The sequence below is a fragment of the Panthera onca genome, chromosome D2, assembly GCF_046562875.1.
Source record: "Panthera onca isolate mPanOnc1 chromosome D2, mPanOnc1 haplotype 2, whole genome shotgun sequence".
In the NCBI taxonomy this organism is placed as follows: Eukaryota; Metazoa; Chordata; class Mammalia; order Carnivora; family Felidae; genus Panthera; species Panthera onca.
The window spans coordinates 40,248,251-40,263,672 of record NC_138349.1 but is presented as its reverse complement, the minus strand read 5'-3'; positions in this window follow the sequence as shown (position 1 = coordinate 40,263,672).

Sequence of the window (15,422 nt, the reverse complement as noted above, 5' to 3'; positions counted from 1 at the left end):
ATTTCTCTGATTATCATTGATTTGCATTTCACATTGTCTGTTAGTTTTGAGGGTTTCCTGTTGTATTTCTCTTGGGTTTTGTTCTTGTTTATACACAGGAGTTTGTCATGTAGGTGGTTCACACCACCATCAAATCTCCCATAGATTATTGCCAAAGCCCCTGAACTGGCCTCCTTGCTTCCACACTTGCATCCCTGAATTTCAGTCTCAACACAGCAGGATTTTCTTGTAAAACATCAGTTAAAATCATGTTGCTCTCTGCTCAAAACCTTCAAATGACCTCCCATTTTACTAGAAGGAAAAGTAAAAATTCTTACATTTGCTTCTAAGGCCCATTTTGTCACCTCAATCATATAGGCATGCCATCATGCTTAATGAAGAAAATTGGAAAATTACAAAAATATGTGATGTAATACTCTGTGTTAATTAAAAGCACACACTCACAAAACTATGCTATACTTTTCACAAGAACACAAATACTTATTAATAAATGAATATAATTTCCTGTTGTGGGATGTAGATCTGAGGTAATTAACTGATTGCCCATGACAACCCTGATAAGATGCCATAAATGGAGGAATATGATTAACTCTACAGTCTATACCTGAAATCCCCCAAAAGTTGTTTATTTGGAGATATTTTTATTATTTTTATTTATTTCATTTTTGAGAAAGAGAGAGAGAGAGCTGGGGAGGGACAGAGAGAAATCCCAAGCAGGCTCCCTGCTGTCAGCACAGAGCCCAATGTGCGGCTCGAACTCACAATCCATGAGATCATGACCTGAGCTGAAACCAAGAGTCAGATGTTTAACTGACTGAGCTACCCAAGCACCCTTATTTGGAGATATTTTAAGTTCCGTATGGTCAAAGACCATACATGTTCAATTTACGATTATATCCCCAGCATTTAGCATAATGCCCAACTTATAGTATGTTTTGAGTAAATATTTGTTGGGTGAATAAATGAATGAGTAAATGGACACTTAATTTGGATCCTGAAGGATAAGTAAGTTTGCTGCAGAAAGGCAGGGTTCACTAAAATTTATTTGATTAAAAGCATTAGAAAATTACTTGGGGGGCTTATGTCAAAAAGGAGTTGATAGGAAGATTGTCAACTCATAGATTCAAAGGGAAACTGAGGAATTAGTCTCAGGAAGTAGGGCTGAGCCAGAAATGGACTATCTCATCAAGCCTGTTATGATGTTCAAAACTCAAATTCCAGGAACAGGGAAGCTAAAAGATCTGGCTTGTCCTGAAGTGGGGGATGGAGGCCTGGACTCACTCATCTGAAACACACGTGGGTTGAGAAGCAAAGCAGATTGTTCTTGGGATGCTGGTACAACAAGAAGTAGGAGTGGGTGCTATGGAGGAAAAATCAACACATGTGTACTGATGACCTTTAACAGAAAAGTACCTATTAAAAGGCAGAGTTGTATGAAGGGCTAGGGGAATGGGAAGTGCCTACATGTATGCTGGAACTGGTGGCCTAGGCGAATAGGACTGGACCTTCAACACCATTTCAAGGGGTTTGGATTCTATCCAGTAGGCCATGGGACACCAGCAACATTTTAAGCTGTGAAGGACATGGTCAGATTTGATTTTTACAGAGCTTTCTCTACCAAATGGAGGGAGGATAGAGTGGTAAAAGGTCGGAGTGAAAATATATCCAGGTGAGAAGCACTGGCAGTAGAAATAGAGAAAGGGATACAGATTTGAGAGACATTTAGGAATCAGCTCTGTAGGATCTAAGGGTTAACGAAGCATGAGTGATGGGGACAATGATAACTCACAGGTTTCTGGCTTTAATGAGTTGGTGGGGGGAATGGAAATTCTCAGTAAACTGAGAAACAGGAAGAGATACAGTTTGGGGAGCATAACAGAAAAGTTTACAAGCTGGAGCCACCAATGAGCCATTTAAAAAAGAAGAATGTGACTTGGAACAACAGTCAGGAGCAAAGCCCTAGCAAATCAAAGGGCTCCAGAGCCTCCCATTTGTCCATAGTGATCTTGAGAGTTCATGAGGAAAACAGACAGCAATGGAGGGAGAGAGAACCGCACTATGGAGGGAAGCTAAGTCACCAAAGGGGCTGAGCAGGGCAGCCAGAACAGAAGGCACTGCTGTGGAAGAAGTCAGGGCTGCTAGGTCTTCCAGCCTAATTGATGTTCTGCTAATTACACTGATTAAAGCAAACATTTGGGGGCAATCAAGGCTCCCGTGAGGATAGCTGCCAGTCTCAGAAGACTGAGAAGCTTTGATGCATGGCCACATTTCGGTAAACATTTTTACAAAATTGCCTGTGTACTACTTTTACTTTAAAAATACACACTTACAAAAACATTAAATGGATACATGAGAATATAGTTCTGCAATTTACTCCTTTTTTTCCCCTTGTCTTGATGATCTTTGTTTTAATCTCAGGATGTGAAGACCATCTCATTCACTTTAATGGGTATATTGTGTTCATTGAAGGGGATGTATAATGATTGTATTTAACTTCTCTCCCATTGAATGGACATTTACATTGTTTTTGACACTCACAGAAATAAAAGCCCTCTTACATAAATCCCTTAGCATGTGTGCATCTTTTTTGGTAACATTGATTCCTAGAAGTTTAACACTGGGCTAAAAGATATGCATGTTCTACATTTTAATAGGTACTGCCTTCTGTAACACCATGCCTATTTATGTTTCCCATTAGCATTTGAGAGTTCCTACTTCCTTACATGTTGCCAAGACTTCTTATTATCAGTGTTTTTAATTTAATTTGTGCCAATCTGATAGTTGAAAAAAACTTCACTTTGTTTTAGTTTGCATAAAACTGATAAGTGAAGTTGAAAATCTTCCTGTATGTTGATGATTTTGTATTCCTTTCCTGTGAATTTCCTATTCGTGTTCTTTGTCCATTTTTCCATTGGAGTGCTTACACTTTTTAATTGATTCACATAAACTCTGTATGTATATTCTGAATAAGAATTTTTTTTGTGTTGTAAATGTTACAAATATTTCTTTCTCTTCCTCTGTCACTGTGTCCTCTTTTAACTTTGTTTACAGATGCTTTAGCCATATGGTAATTTATGCTTGTCATGCGGTGAATTTTGTCCCCCCAAAATTCATTCATACTCTGATCTCCTAACCCCCAGTACCTCAGGATATAATCTTATTTGGAGATAAGGTCGTTAAAGAGGTAATCAAGTTAAATTGAGGTCTTTAGGGTGGGCTCTAATCCAATACGACTGGTGTCCATATAAGAAGAGAGCATTTGGACACAGACATCTTCACACACAGTTAACATCATGTGAAACAGAGGAATAAGGCAGCCAGCCAAGACAGCAAGACAAGGAGAGAGGCCTCAGAAGAAACCAACCCTGGTGACAACTTGATCTTGAATTTCTGGCTTCCAGAACTGTTAGAAAATAAATAAATTTATTTTCTTTATTTTAATGTTTATTTATATTTGAGGGAGAGAAAGAGACACAGGGCGCAAGCAGGGGAGGGGCAGAGAGAGAGACAGAGACAGAATGTGAAGCAGGCTCCAGGCTCTGAGCTGTTAGCACAGAGCCCAAAGCAGGGTTCAAACTCACAAACCATGAGATCATGACCTGAGCCAAAGTCAGACGCTTAACAGACTGAGCCACCCAGGTGCCCCTAAATAAATGTATTTTAAATAAATCGTTTAAACCCTCAGTCTGTGGTACTTTGTTATGATGCCTGAGAAAAATAAATACAGTGCTGTTGTTGGAGGCCCCCACTCCTTGATTTAAGAACCACTCAGAACTCCAGGGTTTTCCCTCAATTCCAGCTTCTCCTGGGGCAGGGCTCCTCCTATATCCTCAGGCAGGATAGGGATGGCTCATTTTACCCTCTCTGTTAGCTCCCTACTAAAATCTGCCTACAGTTTATGTGTACATTTAGTTTGTTCTTTTCCTCTCCCATCTCTCTATATTATTATTTTGAAGAGACATATCAAAAGGACAGCTCATCAGCAAGAGGCCAGTGTTCCTGGGCAGATTTTATCCTCACTTTTAAAAATGTATCTTTTATACAAAACAATTGACATAATACTTCACTTACTTAGGATAACTTTAGCATTTCCCATGTTATTAATTACTTATAAACGCGATCTTAATGGCTTTAAGTATATAATAATATACTTTTTAATATTTTATTTTAATAAAATACAGTACAATTTTCTTTTAATTTCAACATTAACCATTCTCTGTGGCCTCTGGCCAGACCTCACACTGTTTGCTTTGTTACCACTGTGATTACTGTGATTACTCCATAGGTGGAGGCAGAGTGATGCTCTGTGTATCGATGAAGACATATCAGAGTAGAACTCTGAGACTTCCACTTCTAGTCCCAACACCCATTTAACGGACCTGGCAGCTGAGAACCCACTGAGGTTCTGATATTTGCACAGGATCACAGAACATAGCCAGGTGCCTGGCCATAACCTGGCCTCCTGCTTCTTCATCCTGGCTCTTTTCACGAGCCAGTCTGCCTTTTCACAAGCTCCACACTCTCCCCTAAAGAGGGCACAGCCCAGGAGGCACCAGGCTATCAAGGACTTCCCTGGACAAGCCTCGGCCCCAAAGGAGTCCAACCTCCCCCTTCAACAAACTCTCTCCTTTTAGTGCTTGGGGGTGGTGACCTATGCATGAAAGAAAGCTTCAATAACTCAGGTCCCAATAGCTCAGAAACAGTCGATCAGCCTTCAATTTCAAGATATGTTCAAATTAAGCTTAATTATGCATATGGTTGTCTTAAAGCAAATTTATTAAAATCAGAGATATGGGTAGGGGACATTTTAAAACTTAAACTTCTTTTTTTGAGATACTTTTAGTTGTAAGGAATAATAATACAGAGATCCTGTGTACTCTTTACCCAGTTTCCCCCAGTGGTAACATCTTGCAAACTTATAATACGATATCACAACCAGGATACCGACGTTGATACAGTCCAGATACAATACATTTCCATAACAGGAGAATCCTTCCTATTGCCCTTAACTACGTCTGATGAGGTCACTATTTTTTTTTTTTTTAATTTTAGCCTTTCCAATGGGTATATAATGAGATTATGGTTTTATTCTGCATTTCCTCGATGGCTAATGAACATCTCTTCAGTGCTTTGTTTACCATCTGTACATCTTCTTCAGTGAAACGTCTCCTGGTGTCTTTCTATCCCTTTTTCTAACTGGATGCTTTTTTTTCTAATTTGATCCTTTACTGTTGAGTTTTGAGCTCTTTATATGGTCTAGATACTAGTCATTGGTCAGCTCTGTGATTTGCAAATATTTCCCCCCAGTCTACAGCTCGTCTTTCTGTCCTCTTACCAGGGTCTTACCCTGAACAAAAGTTTTTCAATTCTGGTGGAATCCAATTTTTTAATTTTTAATTTTATGGTTCATATTTTTGCTTTCCATTCTAATTTTTTTTTTTTTTTGCCTAGCCCTAGATCCTGAAGATTCTCTCCTTTTTTTTTCCAAAATTTTTCTATTTTTACATTTATATTTAAGCTCATTATGTATTTTGACTTAATTTTTGTATAAGGTGTGAGACTTAGGCTGAGACTCTTTTTTGTTTGTTTGTTTGCTTATGGATGGGCGATTGCTCCAGCACAATTTGTTGAAAAGGCTATCCTTCTGATATAGGCTGGTCAGGTCTGAGAACCCAGAGAAGTTCCCACAGGACCAACCAAGAGGATCCTTGGCTTTGCACAAGGTAGAAATCAAGCACAAGCCAAGAGAAAGTGAGAGCAGAATTTACTGAATAGCATAAGTGAAAGAGTATAGCAGACCAAGTGTCTGGGAGACTCAGAAAGGAAAGGAGAGAGAGTCTCATCTTTGCCTGGGGTCTGGGGGTTTTATTGAGGATGGTGTTTTGCTATACGTGACCTCTCAGGCATCCAGGAACTGCCAAAACATGGACAAGGACAAGTGCTCAGGTGTCCTCCACAAGTCATTTATGGGGTCTTGGCATCATGATGTCTAGAGTCAGTGTTTCGGACATAACAACTTTGCCTGGCCACTCCTTTGATGTTATCTACTGTGCTAAAGGAATGGTGAAGAAATCATTAAGTCCTTGACGTTTACAAGGAGGACATACATTATGTGTACTATACGGCAGGTGTAAGGCAAGGGTTCAGGGCCTAGCAAAAAGAGAGGCAGGAAAAAGAGCATTCCTTCACAAGCTCCCTTCAGTTTCCCTGTCTCACTTCCTCTGTTGAATTACTTCTAGACCTTTCTCAAAACTCAACTGGCCGTATTTGTGTGGCTTTATCTCTGGGTCAAGTTTGACTGAGATATAATCCATATACCACACAACTCACCAATTTAAAATGGTGTTTAGTATATTCCCAGAGTTGTTTCACCACTCCAAAAAGAAACTTTTAACCACCTTAAGAAAAACAAGTTGTTCCAAAACATAAAGCATATTAAAAATTATCTGTGTGTGCTCCAAAGTAGAGAGCAGACCTTCTCTGATAAAGCTGTGATGTAACATTAGTCTGGGCACAAGCCTGGAGTGGTCAGCTCCACAGAAAGACCCCAGAAGCATTTTGGCTAGTTCCCCACAGTCATAGCTGCCTCCCACAGGTTTCAAGTGCCCTCAGCATGGAGCCTTGGACTCTAACCTCCAGAGGACAGACCAGAGTCTCCATTCCAGAAAATGGAACCCCTGCTGCCAAGCCTCCGAATCAAGTCTCTGTCTCCAGCTGGTGCTTTATACTCTGCCCCACGACCGGGGTGGGGGAGGGGGCAGGCATGGAACTGCGATGACTCTGGGCTCTCTGTTTGGAGCAGCAGGGTACTGAGGCAACTTCAGCCTCCACAGCAACTGAGGCCTCCCACCTTCCAGAGCAAGACCCCAGGAGAGGTCACATCCAGGCACTGGAATGAAGGAAACAACAATCCAGGCATTGCCCTGGCTCCAGGCTCTTGCACCTACCACAGTGCCCTCACAGGCGGCTGCACCTCAGGCCCTTCTGCCCCAGCCCTCGGGGTCCGGTGGGCTTCTGCTCCTCCGTGTAGTCAGTCTTCAGCGAGCAAGGTGTCCCTCTGAGGAGGCCTGTTGCAGTGCCTTCCTTGGGAGTCCAGAGGCAGGGGGCCGGCAGCTGGGCTCCCAGCCAAATAGCTCACCACCACCACCACCACCGGTGTCTTCCTTTCTTGCCACTCCGGGTGTCGACTCCGAACGGCAGGCATCCCGCTGGTGAACCACTGTTGTCCTGGACAAGCTCATGGACGCCGCCTGCGTGCAGGCCATCGGTGGGCTAGGCGATATCAGTCCCCGGAACCGGGAGCTCAGGCAAGCTCTCATAGGTAGGGTCAGCAGGGGTAGTAAAAGGGCCTTTGGGCTGGAGCCCTGAACCAGGAGTAAGGCTGTGTACTGGGCGAACGCGGGCAGAAGCATAAGGGAGGAAAGCCCCAGGGAGGCCACCTTGTCTGGCTGTTTAAGGGATGAGGGGCCATTTCCTAGAGCGCAGGTTTTGGAGGAGGTAGAGAAAGGAAGAGAGGCTGCAAAGGCGGGTTGGGGCCAGACATCCTTCCCCACTTGTGAGTTTAGGGACGCGATCCAGGGACACAGCCGCACGCGAGCTGAGCCGCGGGAACCTGGGTGGGAACCCCGCGCGGCCGCCAGGGCCCTCTCTGGGGCGGGTCTCGGGACGCCCCGGGCGATGACGCCCGGCAGTGCGCTCGGGCCTTGCACCCCCGCGGTGACCCAACTTCTAGACTGAAAGCACCTTTCCCCGCAGACGCGCGTCGCTCCACCGCAGCCAAGCGCGCCAGGCCGAGAACGCCGCCCCAGTGAGTCTCCGAGCCTGCGAAACGCAGTTACTGCGAGCGCTCCGCTCATCAGCCTGTGGTCGCGCCTGCCTGAGCCGGGCTGCCCGCCCCGCACTCGCCCTGAGCTGGAACAGGCAGCCCTGTGTAGAAGTGGGGGGCAGGAAGGCGCCGACCATTTGCTGAAATGGGTTCCTGGAAGGCAACCCGGCCCACCTGTCGTGGACCTCCTCAGGGAGTCTCCCGGAAGATACAGTCCAGGCCCCGGGAAGACGCGGCCTGTGCTATAAGAAAGCCACAACTCTCTTAAGAGGGGCCCGAATTTCCTGCAAAATGGAGACAGACAGCTTGAAATCCCACACACCATATGAGCCCTTGGGTATGAGGTCCCTCCCAGGCAGGGTCAGACAGCCGGACCCCTACGCTTGCCCTCTTGGGGACTGAGGAAGAGGACAGATGTATGGGAGAAGGCTTCCGGGACTCGAAGGAAAGAATGTTGGAGTGAAAGGGAGGAGGAGTGTTGTAGGCAAAGGCGTGGAGGGCCAGCAAGGGTCGGGAAAGTCTGGGGAGGGGTGAGAGCAGGAGCAGCGAGGGCTCTCTGTGGCAGAGCACCCAGTGCCCCGGGGCAGGGCTTGCAGTTTGGATCGGAGGCATCACCCAGGCCCAACAAGGGGCCTCAGATGTTCTACCTGACATCTGAGTCAAAAGCATAGCATAGGGGATATCGTCAATAATATTGTAACAATGTGTAGTGACAGATGGTAGCTACACTTACCATGGTGAGCATGGAGTCATGTATAGAATTGTCCATTCACTGTGTTGTAGTCCTGCAACTAATATAACATTGTATGTTAACCATACTTCAGTAAAAAGAAAACAAAACACCAAACTCTGTGGAACCACTTCGGAGTTTAGGTAAGGGACATGGTCAGATTTTATCTTAGAAATATCATTCTGCGGGGTGGTGGAGGACTGGTAGGAGACCAGGCAGAGGCAAAGAGGGACGCCCCAAATGGAGGCCTGTGTGAACTGCCTGTGTACCATCAGGGCCTGAGGGGAGGGCCCCTAACACAGTAACACGGAGGTAGGACAGCCTGGTAGTGGTTCTGACGGAGAAAGAGCCACAGGTGCAGTCCAGGCCCCTGGGGGTGTGCCCAAGGCCCCGTATGCCTCTCAGGGAGAGGATCACCATGGTTTAGGAAGCCACGGTTCTTGCAGGGCTGGGCCTTACTATTATTATTTGACACCAACAGAATTGTGTTTCCTCACTACCTTGGAGAGCGAATAGGAGCTCAAGAGGAGAGAAGTCCCTGCATTCATGGTGGTTCTGGGGTGGTTTCAGGATATAGGTCATTCTCAGCAGGTTCAGTAAGAGCCCTCAGCTCTGGATATTCAAAGAAGCAGGACACAGATGTAAAGAAGAAAACAAAAGAAAAAACATCAAGGTGATTAACAAAGCAGACAGAAGGCAGACACTCTTAACCGAGTTGCTTTTTAGAGTCAAGATGTTTTAAAAATTGCGATGCTCATTATAGAAATGTTTAAAAGCACAAAAAAAATTATGAGAAAAAATATTCATATCCTGTCACTCAAACTCAAGCACTTAGTTGAGTTTCTCACTTAGTGTTTTCCTTCCTTTCTTACTTAGTTTTCAAACTTTTTTTTTTAATTTTTTTTTAACGTTTATTTATTTCTGAGACAGAGAGAGAGACAGAGCATGAGCAGGGGAGGGGCAGAGAGAGAGGGAGACACAGAATCTGAAATAGGCTCCAGGCTCTGAGCTGTCTGCACAGAGCCCGATGCGGGGCTCGAACTCACGGACCGCAAGATCATGACCTGAGCTGAAGTCAGACGCTCAACCAACTGAGCCACCCAGGTGCCCCAGTTTTCAAACTTTTAACACAGCTGTTGTTACATTGTCTTCTCAACTCACAGAGTCCCTTTTCACTTAAGAATATCTCAAAAGCATTTCTCATTATGTAACAAACTTTCCTGGGTCATCTTAAACATTGCCACATTGAACAAATCACCCTAATCCTGGCCTGCCAGGTTCAGCCTAATCCCTGACCCCCAAACTCCAACGAATCCACAAATTATGAATGCAAATGCCATTTTGCTTTACTTGCCTTTTACATTTTCGAAAGACAGAGAGACCGAGTGTGAGCGTGGGAAGGGCAGAGAGAGGGACACACAGAATCTGAAGCAGGCTGCAGGCTCCAGGCTCTGAGCTGTCAGCACAGAGCCTGGCACGGGTCTTGAACTCATGGACTGGACCATGAGATCATGACCTGAGCCAAAGTCGGACACTTAACCAACTGGGCCACCCATGCTCCCCATAAGATTTTTTTTTTTAAAGTAATATCTACACTTAACGTGGGGCTTAAGCCACAACCCAGTGATCAACAATCGAATGCTCCACCTGCTGAGCCAGCCAGGGGCCCCTGGCTTCCTCAGTCTTATTAACCCCCTTTCCCCCACTGAAAAATATTTAGGTAACTCTAAGCACAGTGACAGTGACTTATCGCAGTATAATTAACTTCCTGTGGAAGCTAGGAGGAAGTGTAGGCCGAGGTTAGTTAATCAGATTGGGATAGTCTCCTATATTGTATGAAGCATGTGAGCTACAGTGACAGCCTTAGGAAATAATCAATGCCATTTTAGGTTGGGTTCAGATTGAGGAAGAACTGGGCTATTGAAACATAGAGACCTTGCCTCATTATTTAAACTCCACCACCCAAAAAAGAGTTTGCAACATATTCTCAGTGGTTGACCCAGGAGAGGGAAGGAGATATTTGTCATTATTCACACTGTGAATTACAGCTAGAAAGAGGGTCTCTGCTGACCTTGAAGGAAACCGTAGGCCTTATGTTCCGAGCTCAGAGACCAAGGAACATGAGTGCTCAACATCTTCCAGGAATTGGGCTCCATCGTGGTCATGCCCTTGCTCTTCAGGTGAGGGTCTACAAGTCAGAGGCATGGGCAGCAATGGGAGCTTGTTAGCAGGCCCTGCCCCAAACCTACTGAATCAGGATCTGTATTTAAACGGCATCCCCAAGGGATATGCCCTTTAAATTTGGGAAGCACTACTCTCTGTAACATCAAGAATCCTTCAGTCTTTTTCCTTCAGAAAAGGTATGACTATATGTTCAGGAATTCCAATCTTTGGGAATATCTTTTCTTTTTCCTCTTTCCAGGAGGCAATTATTTTTCTCCCAAGCGTCACTGGGGAGCGTTTTCCACTATGACTTTTATGGAAGATCCCACAGGAATATGAAATATAAGGGCCTTGCCTGTGTGTGACTCACAGATAGACTATGTCTTCTCAGGAAGACATTGCATTGTATTTTTAGTATATACATGTTTAAAGTTTTTGCTATTGTTAAGTAATTATAACCAGCTCTATTTCTTCTCTTTACCATTTTTCCATGGTCGTATCATGAACCAGGCTCCAACTCAGAGAAAGGGGCCAGGTTGTGGCTAGAGGTGCACAATCCCCTTGCTGAGGGCATGGTTGAAGAAACAAATCTCTGGGAGGCTGATGAACTGTACTCTTAATTCCTTGGTGGTTAAGGAGATGCTGAACTCATCACCTCCAAACTGTTAGAAGCCCACTCCTTCACTACAATTAATTGCTTTATCATAGGAGAAAAACCCTGATACAAGGGATAACTGAGGACTTTTGGCACCAAATCATCTGGTCAAGTCACAATGTCTAGCGTGTACATTGTGTGATGAAATAACCCAGTGTGACGTATTGGGTGGGCCTAGGAGTAGGATAAAGGTGTGCAACAGTCTGTTAAGATACTACTTTTAGTCATTAAGATCTGAACACTCATGTTGCAAATGGGCAGCAGATGTACAATGGCTTTTGCTTCGATGAATTACAGTTTTTTGTTGTTTTTTTTTTTTTTTGCTGTTCCTAAGAATATTGTAGCTTAGTTGCTTCTGAACACTAACACCAATTTACAAGATAACATAAGTCATGATGAAAGAGACCTGAAAAGGGAAAACAGGGTTTAATAAACTAGTCTCTGGGTCAGAGCATAATAACATCCTTCTTCAAAGAGCTGAGCTAAGCCTGCAGCCAGGCATTAGTCAGTGACTATCAAAGAGGTCTGCATGCAAAATGTGAATGCCAACTGAATGCAGGAAGGCTCTCCTTTTCCTGACAAGTAAGTTGTCACTTTCCTGAGACTGTACTGTGTGCCAGATCCTGTGCTGGGGACAGTGAACATAATATGCTCAAGAGGCTTACAGTCAGTGCAGTAGAAGCCGATAAATGAACAGGAAATTATGACCCGGCATAAGTCATGTCTGATGGCAAGTGCAGGGCCCGGAGCCAGAGATGAGAAAAGTTAACACTGGAGTTAAAGCTGGCATAATATCAGTCAAGAGAAAAAACAGCAGAAATCTTGAGTAAATAGTGATGCATCTGGAACCTGGAAAAGAAAAAAAAAAGAGCTTGTAGAGGCCAAAAGGGGCCCCAGAGTCCCCCAGACACAGGAAGTGTATTGCAGGGAGCTGGCCTTTCCTGTCAGGTTCAGGAGCAAGGGCTTCCACATGCAAGAGAGGACTTATCGGGGGTCCTCATTTCTGGTCCTGGCTTGCATGCTCTTTCTGCCTGGTTTTTCTGGGCCTGATTTTTCTGGTCTATCTGAAGATGGGGTTAGACCAGATGAACTCTGCAAGTTTCTTTTAGGTGGGACATCCTATAGCTGCTACTATTTTAAAGTTATACAGAACTGTATCATCTCAAATCCTCACTGAGAGTCATCTCAATGTATATATTGTATTGCTTTATGATATAATTTAGTTTTGCTTGTTACAACTCATTGTACCTGTCAGACTACAAAGTGTATATGTTACAAAAAAAAAAAAAAAAAAAAAAAAAAAAAAGGGCAAGCCAGAGACAAAAAGGAAAAGAGAATAGCTTAGGGATGTGAACTGGGTGGAAAAATGAGACCCTTTTCATTCCTGAGTGCTTAGCTTACAAAGGGAACCCCAGACTGTCTTGGGATGGGATGGATGAGGGCCACTCATCCATCACAAACTTTATACTTCTTCCACCATCCTCAGAGTACATGTAAAACGAGGATACTCATTAGTTAACTGGAATCTAATGAGGATGAAATCCAAGCCCACCTTCATTGAATCTGAGCCACACTCACAAAAGACATGAAGCATACAGAGTGAGACTGAGCGCTGGAATCCTGAAAACACTCAGCAAGAGAAGCTTCCAGGCCCTTTATCTTAATAAAACCTGCAGGACCAGGTGGTTTGTATCTTTTCTTTAATTATCTGTTTCCTAAGTTAAAAAGCAATCAATAGCCTATGTCTGCCTTAAAAATAAAAACACCAAAAATAAAACACCTGAAATAAAGAAGAAAAAAAGACAGTAGCATTAAAGTCTATGAAATGGTTATAAAGATGGAGAAGGGGAAGCTGATGTGAGCAAGTATGACAGAGGAGGAGTCATCATCACTCAACAAATACTTGGGGTTTTGCTGTTGGCTCTGTGATCAGTCAGTGCTGGGCACTCAGAAATGAAACAGTCAGTCACTGTTCTGCTAAAGCAGAAAGAGGAGGCAGAACAAAACCCAGTGCTGAGACTTGTACATGCTTACCACTCAAAGTGTTTCCATGGATCAGCAGCATCAGCGTCACCTGGGACAGTGTTAGAAACGCACAGTCCTAGCTTCGAGAAGAATGCTGGTGCAATTTTGATTGGGATTGCATTGAATGGGTAGATTGCTTTGGGAAGTATTGACATTTTAACAATATTTATTCTTCCAATCCATGAGCACGGAATGTTTTTCCATTTATTTGTATCTTCTTCAATTTCTTTCATAAGCTTTCTATAGTTTTAAGCATACAGATCTTTTACATCTTTGGTTAAGTCTATTCCTAGGTGTTTTATGACTCTTGGTGCAGTTGTGAATGGGATTAGTTTCTTTGTCTTTCTGGTGCTTCATTATTAGTGTATAAGAATGCAACCGATTTCTGTACATTAATTTTTTTTTTTTTTTTTTTTTTTTTATTTTTGGGACAGAGAGAGACAGAGCATGAAGGGGGGAGGGGCAGAGAGAGAGGGAGACACAGAATCGGAAACAGGCTCCAGGCTCCGAGCCATCAGTCCAGAGCCTGACGCGGGGCTCGAACTCACGGACCGCGAGATCGTGACCTGGCTGAAGTCGGACGCTTAACCGACTGCGCCACCCAGGCGCCCCTGTACATTAATTTTGTATCCTGCAACTTTGCTGAATTCATGTATCAGTTCTAGCAGACTTTTGGTGGAGTCTGTTGGGTTTTCCATGTACTTGACTTCATCTTTGCCAATTTTGATGCCTTTGATTTCCTTTTGTTGTCTGGTTGCTGATGCTAGGACTTCCAACACTGTATTAAACAACAGCGGTGAGAGTGGACTTCTTTGTCATGTTCCTGATCTCAGGGGAAAAGCTCGAAAGAATGAAATATGGCCTTTTGTAGCAACGTGGGTGGAACTGGAGAGTGTTATGCTAAGTGAAATAAGTCATACAGAGAAACACAGATACCATATGTTTTCACTCTTATGTGGATCTTGAGAAACTTAACAGAAGTCCATGGGGGAGGGGAAAAAAAAAGAGGTTCGAGAGGGAGAGAGCCAAAGCATAAGAGACTCTTAAAAACTGAGAATAAACTGAGGGTTGCTGGGGAGTGGGAGGGAGGGGAGGGTGGATGATGGGCATTGAGGAGGGCACCTACTGGGAGGAACACTAGGTGTTGTATGGAAACCAATTTGATAATAAATTTCATATTAAAAAAAATAAATGCACAGTCTTGGGGCACCTGGGTGACTTGGTTGGTTAAGCACTGACTTTGGCTCAGGTCATGATCTCACAGTTTGTGGGCTCCAGCCCCAAGTCGGGCTCTGTGCTGACAGTTCAGAGCCTGCAGCCTGCTTAGGATTCTGTGTATCCCTCTCTCTCTGCTCCTCCCCTGCTCATGCTCTGTTTCTCTCTGTCTCTCAAAGATAAATAAACATCAAAACAAACAAACAAACAAACAAACAGGGTGCCTGGGTGGCTCAATTGGTTAGGCGTCCAACTTGGGCTCAGGTCATGATCTCACAGTTTGTGGGTTCGAGCTCCACATCGGGCTCTGTGCTGACAGCTCAGAGCCTGGAGCCTGCTTTGGGTTCTGTGTCTCCCTCTCTCTCTGCCCCTCCCCGCTCTCACTCTGTCTCTCTCTCAAAAATAAATAAATATTAAAAAACAATTTTTTTAATCAAAAAAAAAAAATAGAAAAGAAAAGAAATGCATAGTCTTTGGCTCCAGAATCAGAATCTGCATTTTAATAGGAACACCAATGTTTTAGAAGCAGTGCTCTATATCGTGAGGGGCTGTGGGTAACATGCAGTCAGGAGGAGAAGGGCTGACTCTGCCTGAGAGAGTCTAGAGAAGGCTTCCCCAAGAAAGTCAGTTTGGGGCTGGATCTGCAAAGATGAATAGGAACTTACTGGTTTGAAAAGAGAGGAAGGAAATTCCATTGAAAAAAGGAGGTACGATGAAAAGGTAGCTTACTAAGAGAGATGAAGCTGAATTGGAAACATAGGCTGGAATCTGATTTTGAAGATATTTATCCACCATTTAAAGGAACTTCT